The sequence below is a fragment of the Protopterus annectens genome, chromosome 9.part0 (genome assembly GCF_019279795.1).
Source record: "Protopterus annectens isolate FY-2018-M chromosome 9.part0, PAN1.0, whole genome shotgun sequence".
Classification (NCBI taxonomy): domain Eukaryota; kingdom Metazoa; phylum Chordata; order Ceratodontiformes; family Protopteridae; genus Protopterus; species Protopterus annectens.
The window spans coordinates 1773449077-1773461438 of NC_056743.1; the positions used below are offsets into that span (position 1 = coordinate 1773449077).

The 12362-nt window shown below is 40.6% G+C and overlaps 1 protein-coding gene across 1 annotated transcript in view; it reads right to left on the reverse strand.

Annotated features, from left to right (window-relative positions):
- ZNF653 (zinc finger protein 653) overlaps nucleotides 1-12362 on the reverse strand; it is an 845378-nt gene that overhangs the window by 189041 nt on the left and 643975 nt on the right. The window lies entirely within an intron of this gene.

A 12362-nucleotide genomic window follows, 5' to 3' on the forward strand; every position in this document is an offset into this window, starting at 1 on the left:
TTTAGTAGTATTCCCCAGGAGACTGACTGTCTCCATGAATACTAACATATTAACCAGGAGAAAATCAACGTTTATACAACTGATGGAATTAATTTTGACCAACAACGTTATTTTGAAGGACACTATTTTAAACAACTGAAAGGGGTAGTGATGTGTGCTCCTTGTGGCCCTCTTTATGCTAATATTATTCTGGCCTTCAGGGAATATCAGTTTCTTTTTTCAAGTCCCATTTTTTACATTATTTATTTATTTTAACATTTTTTTTTTTTTATTTAACATTTGCTTACCGGGAAAGTCCAACTTGGAACAAAGCCAATTTTCAGGGGAGGCCTGGGGAGAAATGCTCCAGATACGTCTTTGTAATGTGGGAGGAAACTGAGTACCCAGAGGAAACCCACACGAACACAGGGAGGACATGCAGACTCCACACAAAAGGCATCCCAACTGAGAATCGAACTGGAGAATCTCTTGCTGTGAGGCGACAATGCTACTGCTGCACCACTGCGCCATCTGAGTTATCCATCAAAATGTATGTCCATTATCTGGACAATATATTTGTTGCTTGGATCGTTCCAATGCAGGATATTCCATTCTTTACAGACTATATAAATGGCACTACTAATTTCCTACATTTCACTCACTCTGTTGACAGTTGGTCAATTCCTTACTTGGATGTCCTTTTGTTTTAGGATGAAAACCTCCTTGTTTGTCTTGAAGGCTACTATTTTTAGAAAACCAACATATTCCAACTGTTTCTTGCATTTTAGTAGCCATCACCCTCCATATGTGAAATGAGCAGTGATGAAGGGACAGGTGGTCAGGGCTGCACGGGTGGTCACCCTTGACAGTGACTCTGAAGAGGAATGTAATCATTTGTGTACGATGTTTTTAAACAGGGGTTATCCTTTGGAGAAAATTACCAACATTCAGCAAGAAGTTACTTATAAAAGGCACACTGTTTTTTATGTCCTCTTGTTAAATCCAAAGTGGATTTATTGACTTTACTTCAAACATGGGCATTACCAACCATGGTGACTTGGCTCCACTGACCCACTCAGAGAGTATTGATAAGATTGTACCCTGTCCTTTCATTTCTACCTATAATTTAAACAGTGCATTAATTTCTAGTACTATTGAAAAAAACTGGGCTTTAATAATCACTGATCAGGATATTGTGGATAGTTTGGGAGTCTATCCGTCTTCTGCATATCGAAGAGGGCCTAATTTGTAGAATATTTTTGAGCCCCCACTGAGCAAATTAATGGTGGGTCTGATGGCTAAGTGTGGAACCTGTCATCAATGTCAGTATATAAACTGTGTATCTATGTTATCAATAAGGAACAAATACATTTCTATATCAGGCTGATTTTATTGTTTTACTCAAGGAATTGTACATATTGCTTCTTGTACTAAATGCTCAGGATTTTACGTAGGCAAGTCTGAATGTAAATTATGTCAGTGTACTTATAAACATATAAACTAAATCAGTAAAAATAAAAATACGAATGTCTTGTACAAGCATATTTCTCGGTTCCCTGACCATGAATTTAAGTTCACTCTAGTAGAACAGGTGATAAAAAGCTCGAGAAGTGATCCTTGGGAAAACTTTGCTTGAGCTTCATCAATTATGGTGCCTTACAAACACAAAGTGCAGGGTTTGAATCTCACAAGGGATAACTGGCTAGGCTTAAAATGGCTCGCAAAGGCAGTTAGCTTAGTACTAATCTTTGAACCTATGAACATTTGTCCGCTCCCTCAGACTTAATGAGCATATTTCAAGTACAATTTTATTGAAGCTAAAGACATTTGATAGATGGTGTTTATTAATTTTAACACTGGCTATTTTTGTATGTATATATTGATTCATTTATATTTTAAATAGTGTTGTTGTTATTGTTTATTGTGCACTGTACTGCCTTTAAGTGAGTGGTTTGTTGAGCTATCTCTTTAAATGTTACATTGGGTTTGTCACAGAGTGACACTACATTTCAAGTCATTCACTGCATGGTACTCTATTTGCTTAGGTTTGCACGTGACTTTGTTATAAACTGATGCACTTCATTGATTTTAAATTTTAATCTGAAGAAGTTTGATATTTTAGATTGAAAGCACTTATTTTAACTTAACTGTTGTGCCATGTCCTCTTATTTTAACTTAACTGTTGTGCCGTCTCCACTTTTTAATTGTAATAAATCTTTCATTTTCAGACAGCCGTTGTTTTGTTTGTTTGAATCCAAGTAGGAACACAGGTTGTAGCATGCTCTTTAAAATGGGTAACCTTAGGCTACGTAATGCCTGTGGGTATAGCTGTCAATCTGGGGCAGTTGTTCCTGTCCAGAGGGTTAAACCTCATTTTTTGAGGATTTATATAGTTTTGTGTGATTGTTCAAAGTTAATAGGGATGGACGTATTTTGAAAATATACTTAGTTTTTTTTTTTTTTTTTGAGGATTTTCATTAAAAAGTCTTGAAAACTATTACATAGGTTCAAAACCAGATTAACTATAAAACATCAGCCTGCCAAGCATTAGTGAGTGTGTGTAACACAAATTTTGAAAATACACATTAAAAAAAAACTGTCATGTACAATAGGTGGAAAAAGGGACATCGGGAGGCATACGCACTGTACTGATTTCAGTACAAATTATTTAGAAGAGGGGGTAGCTTTTAACTAAAAAAAAGCATTGGCTCTAAAAGGATGCTTGCTGGGTGGTAGCTTTTTAACTAAAAAAAAAGCGTTGGCTCTTTAAGGATGCTTGCTGGGTGTTGTGGTGAAGGCAAACGGGAGCTGATGTCATGTCTGGCTGGCTGGGAGCGGGAAATTAGCTTGAATGGAGCAATCGTTAACAGATAGGAGTGCGAGCGAGAAACAGATCAGGAAAGTATGGAACAATCAGGTAAGGAGAGTGAAACAGATCAAGCTTGAATGGAGTAATCGTTAACAGATAGGAGTGCGAGTGGGAAACGGATTATCAGGTAAGGAGAGTATGTGTGAAACAGATCGGAAAATTATGGAGGGTGTGTGTGTGTGTGTGTGTGTGTGTGTGTGTGTGTGTGTGTGTGTGTGTGTAAATGCCTCCACATAATACAACAGGTGTTTAGGCTCAAACCCTGTACCTTTGCTTCAGGGTAAGAAGAGCCTAAAGTCCCTAACCACCACCGTTTCTGAACTTTGTTCAGATTTTTATTTCTAACAGTTGTGAGCTATGGTGAGAACTGAAGTTGTATTCCCCAGTTGTGGTGAGAAGTGAGAACTGAAGCTGTATTCCCCCATTATTATTTTTGTTGTTTGTCCAGGTTATTTGTGCTAAGGTGTGAAGTGAGAACTGAATTTGTATTCCCTCATTACTGTCTTTGTTTGTCCAGACTTTTTGTGCTAAGAGGTTGAGAGCTATCTAATAGCCATTAAATTTCAGTCTTCCTATTTTTCAAACTGCTGATTAAGCATGGTGGTATGTTGCACTGACTGTAGTGCATATGGTTCTGGGTTCAAGACATGCATGGTGGTAACACAGCAGTTTATTCTAGCAACTTTCCAAAATTATACAAGCAATGTTTAAAATGTGTCCCTGGTTTTGGGGCTTTTGCCCCCCCCCCCCAATAAATGTTGGCTTTTTCCATATTTCTTGTGCTGCAAAGTTCAGAGATACAGCTGAGTGTCGAGTACATTTTACAAGGAGCTGAGAGCTGCAGGGGAACTAAAGTTTAGTGCTGCTTATGCTGAGTCTGCTTATATTGATAATAGCACAACATGTAGTGTACTTGCTTTTGATGCAGAAGGCTATGGCTTCTTCTCCCACAGTAGGTAGTTGCATTGCTGATACTGTACTGTGTTGTAAAAGGGGGGGTGGATGCTGTAGTCCTTTTTGGCGAAGATATCTAGTAGTAACTATGAACCTGTTTATCAGTTTGCCATCCATTCCATTCCCTATTGCAATATTACTAGCGTATCACTTTTTTAATGCAACATAGGCAATTTATTCCTCAAGGGCAAAAGGCACTTTATTTGCAGATGAATCAATGAAATATAAAGTTGTTTGCTAGCAGCAACCTCTTCATTAGTTACAGATTTCTTTAATGTGGAATGTGTAGATGGCTTTTACTAGTTCAGAGCTTGTACATATTTACTGATACTGGTGGACTGTAGAAGTCTGAGTAGACTTTTATGATGGAAATATTCTGAACTGGGCTGTTTTGTCATTATTGGTGCATGCATTTTGTTTCATTGTTTACTGGAAAAATGTTCAAAACAATAAATTTAAAATGCTCTCTAACAACTATACTGTATTGTACAAGGAATATAATTTAATACAATCAGGAAGGTGTATCAAAGAGCACATGTATATTCCATGTGCAAGGGGCCTATGATTTGAAAACAGCACAAAGTTAATCTTTATCTGCCACTGGCAAAATGTATTTTCTTTGAATGTGTGTTTCAATGAATGTGAGTTTCAAGGGCAGAGAAGTTTTAATGCTAAGTCTAGTTTCATTGTGAGACTGCATTGCTTTGTTTAGCAGATATTTATTGGTGTTCGTGCTGTAAAATGCAAAATAAAACTTTTCTGGCAAATCATTTAGGAATTAAGTCACTAAATAACGACAGACATTAAGTTTCAGGCGTCATAGCCTTCAGAAAAATGCATGCTAAAGCAAGACCTGTTATTCTATCAACTGTCTTAAGTTTATACAAGATCAATTTTTAGTACTGTTTGTATGTTCCCCCAATATATTTGGCCTTGTCCAGATTTCCTGCATTAAGAGGTTGAGAAGTACGTGCAAATAAATCGCTTTATACAATTAGGAATATCCAAACCTCTCAACTGTCCCACATTTTGGCTCAAAATGTTGCTCCCCCCGAATAATCCCTCCGCAAAATAGCAATTTTGGAAGAAAAAGTGGAGGCTTTACAATTATAAATAACTAATGATTAGAGTTATACATTACTTTTATTTCAGAAATGCATGTAGATTCTCTAATTTTGTCAGCTGCTCAAGTTAACAGTGCTCATATTAAAATGGTGTCCCTTCTTTGACAGGTTCCCAGCTGTATTGTCTGGCAATTTTATATTTTTGCATCACAATTTTGGGCCGTTTTTCATAAAATTGCGGTTTTCTGGCAAATTAGTGGCAAATTGTTAAAGACTGAAGTTAGAAAATAATGGCAGACATTTGAGTTTCAGATTTTATACATTTCAGAAACTTCGTACTAATGCAAGACCTACTACTATTCTATTATCTTTCTAAATTTATAAGGGCAATATTTAAAAAACATGTCTTTATTTTTGGGCCTTTGCCTCAGTTTTATTTATGGGTTTGTTGCTATAAGAGGTTGAGAGGTATATATATGTGTGTGTGTGTGTGTGTGTGTGTGTGGTAGGTAGCATACCTCTCAACTGTCCAAATTTTGCAGAATGTCCAAATTTTTGCCCCGTATTTTTTGTCTGTTCCTCATAAATTTTGTGATTTTCTAGAAAATCATTGAAGGCTGAAGTTGCTAAATAATGACACATTTGAGTTTCAGACTTCATGTCCTTTAGAAAAATTCATACTAGCACAAATCCTGTTATTCTAGCAACTTTCTCATACTAGCACAAATCCTGTTATTCTAGCAACTTTCTAAGTTCACGAGAGCATTATTTAATATCTGTCCCTGTTTATTTTAGGCTTTGTCCATATTTCTTGCACTAAGAGATAGGTGGGGTGCATGTGTGAATGAAACACCCTAGTTAGGGGTAGCAGGTGGTTAGTAATTTACTCAAGCTCAAAACCTGTACCTTAGTTACAGAAAACAAAAGCAAGAATCCTCTACCCCAAGTACCATGCTGCATTTTTCAAAGAACTGACTTTCAGGTTCATTTTCAATTCAAGGAACCGAGTTTGAGTGAATCTATATTATATTACTGAAGAGGCATTACAGCGAATGCCTCTTCATCGATACTAAAAGAGCGAACCATGAATTACAAGAATGGCCGTAGCTTGTTTGGGGAGGGGGGGTAGCAGTTTGAGAGCTGTGAGTACAAATCTGAAAATCCTAGCTACACCCCTGGGTGGAAATTATAGCTTTTTTATCACAATGGCTACTCTATCCATATTACCTTGGAACATAAATGGCCTTAAACACAAAGACAAAAGAAAAGAGTATCAAATTAAATTAATAAGTGCAGACTGCAAGTAGCAAGGCTGGAGAGAGACATCTGGAAAGAAATGAGCATGTTAATTTGACAAAAAGGATTTCAAGATGGATATTCAGAAAAATATCATGGACAAAGGAAAAGGTGAGTAATTCCACTAATTTCTAGAGGGGCTTCAATAGTGACGGAAAAGTAGAAAAGACAATAAATGGTAGATTTGTGTTAGTAAGGGCCTACTGGCAAGGGAGGAGAATTATGCTATCATATATTTATAGTGTTAGTAAGGGCTTACTGGCAAGGGAGGAGAATTATGCTGTCATGTACTTATAGTCTATCAAAAACTGCTATTATACAGCTTAAAATTCTGGGAGAAAATCAGCTTTCATCAGAGATTATTACTGACCGACAGGGACTGGAACTTGATTTGCAACAGTGACAATGTATCGGGGGACATAGAACAGAAAATATAGCTAGAGGGTAGATTTCTGAAGAAATGTATGAAAATATTTGGTATGGAAGATCTAAGTTCATTAGTAAGAGCGCAAGACAGAATTTACATACTATTCCCCAAGTTACAATAACTAGGCTAGAAAAAACAGAAATTATACTTCACAGGAACAAGTGCATTTAATTGACAGCATCGACACACATTCAGTAACTATGTCAAATCATACACCGATAAAAAAATCTAAGATAAAAATGCGGGGTAATGAAGTAAAAATGAGACACTGGTGCTTTCCCTCCTACCTGTTAAAAAGAGAGGAATCCATGGAATTGGTAGTGGAAATTATTTGAGAGTTATTAAGGAAGAGAGAAATATCTTCTGAAGTTATTGCCAGTGAGTGAGATAAAATGAAAATGGAGTTTAAAAATAGTAAAACAGGGTAGAAATAAAACAGAAAGAGATATAGTTAATAAGTAATAGGAACTACTTAGAGAGGCTGCAAAAGGTTAAACTATTGCAGAATATGGGGAATCTCACAGAACAAGCAGAGGTGCAAATGCAGAGTGTGAAAGAGAAAATAATGAAGTATCTAGACAATATGCATGAGTTTAGAAAGATTGTTGTTAAGCAACTACTTCTAGATAATAACTTCAGTACACAAAAGCTTTAAGCACAATGACTTAGGCAACAGAAAGTAGAAAGGGTTGTTGCTAAACTTAGGGAACCTATGACAAGAAAAAATAACCTGAGCTCCTGTAGAGATATTAGAGATATTTCAAAAATTTTATGAAAATTTGTATAAAGCAGAGAAAAGTGGAAATCAAGAAAAAGCATGAATGGAAATACTTATAGAAGACTTAATTATGCCAAGGTCAGAAGTAGAATAGGCTCAATGTCTAAGAGTTAAGACAGCAGGAGATGAGATAAAAACTGTGATGCAAAGCCTCCAGGAACAGATGGTAGTCGTGTGAATGTTCGGAAGTTAAGAGGAAAGAAAGTGATAAATATGTTGAAACCTTTGACAGTATTTTAAAATGATGGGATGCACCAACATCTTGGAATAAAGCTGTGCTGGCTGTATTAAACAAGAATGGTTAAGAACCAACATAGCTAGCTTCATACAGACCCATTTAAATTTTAAACCATGATTATAAAGTGTTTATGTACATACAAGCAAAAAGAATGGCAAAGGTGTTGCCAAAATTGACAGGAATGGATCAATGTGGTTTTCTGGCAAGCAGGCAAATATTTGACAACATTAATAGAATAGCGATGATCCAGAGGGAAGCAAAATGTAAGAAAATACCTCTGTTGTTGTTGGGTCTTGACACAGAGAAAGCATTTGACAGAGTAAGCTGGGATTTTATGAGTAGGGCAATGGAAGCATTTACATTCCCTGATACAAAATAGTATGCAATGGATTCTCTCTAAGTTGTGTTTGAACAGAGGAACCAGGCAGGGGTGTCTCCTTCTCCTCACGTTATCTGCTTTATATTTACAGCCACAAGCAAAGAAATAAGGGACTCAAATGCTACGATATAACTGGTTTAGTAATCAAGAAAGGTTGGCTTTATTTGTAGATAATATTATTTTGTACCTGATAAATCCAGAACAGGACATTTCAGTGTTGGGCATTTTGAGACAGTTTCAAGTCATTTCAGGATATACAATGGCAATAGCCATAGATTATGTACCCACGCACAAATTGGATCAGCAATACCCATATTTTTGGGGACACAATAAGATGACGTATTTAGGAGTATGAATTAAAAAGGCTTCTGTTATGGCAGCTAAAGATATGTGTGGAAAGTGACAAAACAAAAGACAGTATAATAACTGAGAAACTGGAAAACTTTAGTTATGTACTTACCATAACTTTAGATGTATGGGATCCATCTCGCCTACATTCTCTACAGATGGGTTCGGAGCCGATCCTCGGCTCTGACTCGGCCGCTATACAATAGAACGCAGTCTCTTATTGGCTGAGTTACCTCGTATCCCAGGATGCACCACTACTGCTTCCCCAGATCTTGTTAGTCCGCACACATGCACACAGAAATAGACTATTGTTATAACATTCCCAGGTCTTTCAAGAGAGGAAAGAAGTTGAATTTCGGATCGTCCGGTCTCTTCTGGTCTACGAGGCAGGGGGAAGGAGGGTGGGTTATTAGGAATGTGTAGATGGATCCCATACATCTAAAGTTATGGTAAGTACATAACTAAAAGATGTAATGTGATCCTATCTCGCCTACATTCTCTACAGATGGGACAGCGTCCCTAGCACCTAATTCCTGGGTGGCTCACTGGAAAACACTCCTGAGAACCGTGGAACCGAAGGAAGCTCGACCCCTAGATGCCACATCCAATTTGTAGTGAAAAATAAAGGTGTGTGGAGAAGACCACGTAGCAGCCGTACAAATGTCACTAATAGACAGCTTGGAATGAAAGGCTGCCAAAGTGGCCATAGCCCTAGTAGAATGAGCTTTCACTGGAACTATAAGCTCCTTATTTGAAATGAGATAAATATGACTGATACAGTCTCTGATCCACTTGGCAATAGTGACTTTTGTGACGGCTTTGCCTAATTTACTATCCGAAAAGGACACAAACAGTTGATCTGATTTTCATGCTTGGTGTGTCCTATCCAAATAGAAACGTAATTGTCTGTGTACATCCAAGCTGTGAAAGGTATATTCAGCTCTGTTTGAATACTTAGGGAAAAAGACCGGTAGTTCCAGTGATTGTTGCAAACAAAAGTTAGAACAAACCTTTGGTATAAAGGATGGGTTTGGTCTAAGAGATACTCTATCCTTGTGAAATACCAGGTATGGTGGTTTGACACATAGGGCTTGAAGTTCTGAAACTCGCCTGGCTGATGTAATAGCAACTAGAAGAGCAGTCTTCCAAGAAAGAAATTTTAAATCACAGGTTGCTGCCGGCTCAAAGGGAGATGAGGTTAATGCACCTAACACCACGTTAAGGTCCCACGGTGGTGCAGGTTGAGATATAGGGGGCAGAGAAGCCAAGCTCCTTTAATAAAAGCTTTGCACAACTTGTTGCTCATTAAAGGTGGTTCTACGCTCTCATGAAAATTGGAAATAGCAGCCAATTGAACTTTGATGGTAGACACCGAACAACCTTGGTCGAACAGGGAAGCTAAAAACTTCAGTACCTCTGACACCGAGGCTGTCATAGGGTCTAATCCTCGGAGTTGGGCCCAAATAGCAAACCTCTTCCATTTATTGCTATACATCTTTTTAGTAGAAGTCTTGTGGGCTGAAGACAAAATATGCATGACTTCAGGGGCGAAAGAATGGCTCCTAACTATGGTTGGAAGAGGAGTAGCCAAGCTGCTAACTTCAATGAATGGAGGGACTGATGGAGCTGTCCTGACATATGCGTCAAGAGGTCCGGAACTTGGCCCAGGAACCAGGGACCCTCCAATGCATATTTGTGAAGAAAGGGGAACCAGACTTGACGAGGCCAGTATGGGGCGATTAGTATCATTTTGCTTCCCAAGCGAATCGCCTTCTGAATCACCTTGGGGAGAAGGGGAACCGGTGGAAAGGCGTAGAGCAGACCGGGGGGCCAAACGTGGACTAGAGCGTCCTTGGGGATCTCCCCGGGAACTGGGGTGAGAGTGAAGAACTGCTGGCATTTCACGTTGAGGGGACTTGCGAAGAGATCGCAACAAGGAACTCCCCATCTCGTGAAAATCTGCGCTACCACTCTGTCGTTCAAGGACCACTCGTGAGGGGAGAGAATAGTTCTGCTCAGTCTGTCGGCTATCACGTTGGATCTCCCCGGAATGTGCATTGCCACTAGGAAATGCTTGGTAGCAATCGCCCAATCCCATACCTTCATGGCCTCTCTGCAAAGGGGGTAAGACCTGGTCCCTCCTTGCTTGTTTAAGTACCAGACTACAGACATGTTGTCGGACTGAATGGCAATCGTACCCTGGGGGAGGTGATCGTGCAGTGCTTGCAACGCTAAAAGCACCGCCCTCATTTCCAGGATATTGATGTGGAGAAGACTCTAGTCGGTGTGCCACGTGCCTTGGACCGACCTGTCCAGATAATGTCCCCCCCACCCTGTCTGGGAGGCGTCCGTAGTCAACGTGGCAGAGGGGAATGGGGGAACGAAGGGTCGCCCTAGATTCAGGTTGGAGGAAAGAAGCCACCAACGAAGATCCTGTTTGCACGTCTCTGTGATCAATATGTGGTGACTGAGGGGAAGGTCTTGATAAGACCACTGGACTGATAGGAGCCACTGGAGTATCCTCATATGCAACCTTGCCAAGGGGACCAGAAGAATGGTGGCTGCCATGGAACCCAACAGCTGCAGGACCATTCTCGCTGGAGCACGACGTCTGAGGAGTAATGCATGAACCTGAAACTGCAGCGTTGCTATCCTTTCCGCAGGAAGATAGACTCGCATCTGCCTTGAGTCTATTTCTGCACCAATAAACAGAATACGCTGAGATGGCAGCAATACAGATTTTGACCAATTGACGGTGATTCCTAAGGAGTTGCCTAGAGTGATAGTGGCTGCTAGAGTTTCCAAGAGTAGATGCCTGGAGGTGGCAGTTAGGAGCCAGTCGTCTAGGTATGGAAACACCTAGAATCCTAGACTTCTCAGGTGAGCAGTCACCACTGCCAAACATTTGGTGAACACCCTGGGAGCTGTGGTGAGACCAAAGGGCAGTGCTCGGAACTGGAAATGACTGTCTCCTAGGCTGAAGCGTAAGTGTCTCCTCGACGCCTGATCTATCAGAATGTGATAGTAGGCATCTTTGAGATCTATGGAGCACATCCAAACACCTTTCTCCAAAAGCGGGAGAATGGATTGCAAGGTGACCATCCGGAATTTGGACTTTTTCACAAATCGGTTTAATTTGCTGAGATCCAAAATGGGCCTCAAGTCCCCGGTCTTTTTTGGTACCAAAAAGAATCTTGAGTAAGTCCCTGATCCGGCCTGGTCTGCGGGGACAGGTTGGATGACTCCTTTTTGAAGCAGCTTCGATATTTCGCTGGCTGCATGATCCCGTTGACTGGGTGGCGGGTCCGGGATTCTTTGGACTGGTGGGGGGGGTTGAGAAAAGGGGATGGTGTAACCTCCGGCGATGATTCGAAGCACCCATTGGTCCTGAGTGATATTTTCCCAGGCCTTTAGGTGTCTCGAAAAACGACCCCCGATTGGATAAGGAGCTGCACAGTCGGGTACTCCTTCAGGGATGCTGGAAGGAGGAGGAGCCACGAAAGGACTCGCGGTCTCCAGTGTTGCGGAGACCTCCGCCGCCTCTCGGACAGCGGCTCCCTGAAAAATTTCCCCCTCCTCTGCCTCTAAAAGGGGAATCGCTCTGCTGTGACGAGTAAGGCTTTTGAGACTTACGGAACCACATTTTCCCTCCTCTTCGAGCCTTGGGATAAGGTCTGAAGGGAGTGGCATACCGGGCCCCTACGGCAGTTAAAGTCTTACCCTCCTGTTCGCAGCGAGTCAAAGTGTCCTTTACCTTGGGTCCAAACAGTGAGGACCCATCAAAGGGGGCATCGGCAAAGGAAGACTTAAAGGCCTCCGCAAAGTGACACAGGCGTAGCCAGGCTTGTCTCCGTAGAGCAACACCTATTCCCGTCACTCTGCTCGCTCCTTCGGCTGCATAAGAAATGAGCCTCATGGACGAGTTGGATAATGAGGACAGGGTAGCCAACTGGGAGTTAACCGTCTGGGCCAACTGCTCAGGTAAGTTACCGGAGAGGGTATCCGAAAGCTCCTTGACCAGATCCCTCTG